This window comes from Acyrthosiphon pisum, chromosome A2 (genome assembly GCF_005508785.2).
Source record: "Acyrthosiphon pisum isolate AL4f chromosome A2, pea_aphid_22Mar2018_4r6ur, whole genome shotgun sequence".
Taxonomy (NCBI): Eukaryota; Metazoa; Arthropoda; class Insecta; order Hemiptera; family Aphididae; genus Acyrthosiphon; species Acyrthosiphon pisum.
Window position 1 is genome coordinate 90,280,350 of NC_042495.1, and position 304 is coordinate 90,280,653.

Below are 304 nucleotides of genomic sequence, written 5' to 3' on the forward strand. Positions count from 1 at the left end.
GATCCATGAAGAGATTCATAAAATAATTGTCCATCAGACATATGCAAATTATTCCAAACCAACGCAGCTCCTTTTTCAGCTGGAGCAATAATATTTAGCATAGGAAATGACGTATAACCATCGTTTTGAACATCAGTCAACTAATAAAATAAAAATGAATTATTACATTTTTATAGCTACCTGTAGTCTATTCACAATAAGAAACGCAAACAGCGGCAGATTGTGCGCAGGTGTGTGCAATACCATATATTTTATGAAAATAATTTTATTTAAACAATTGTATTTTATTTTAATATAATTTGTG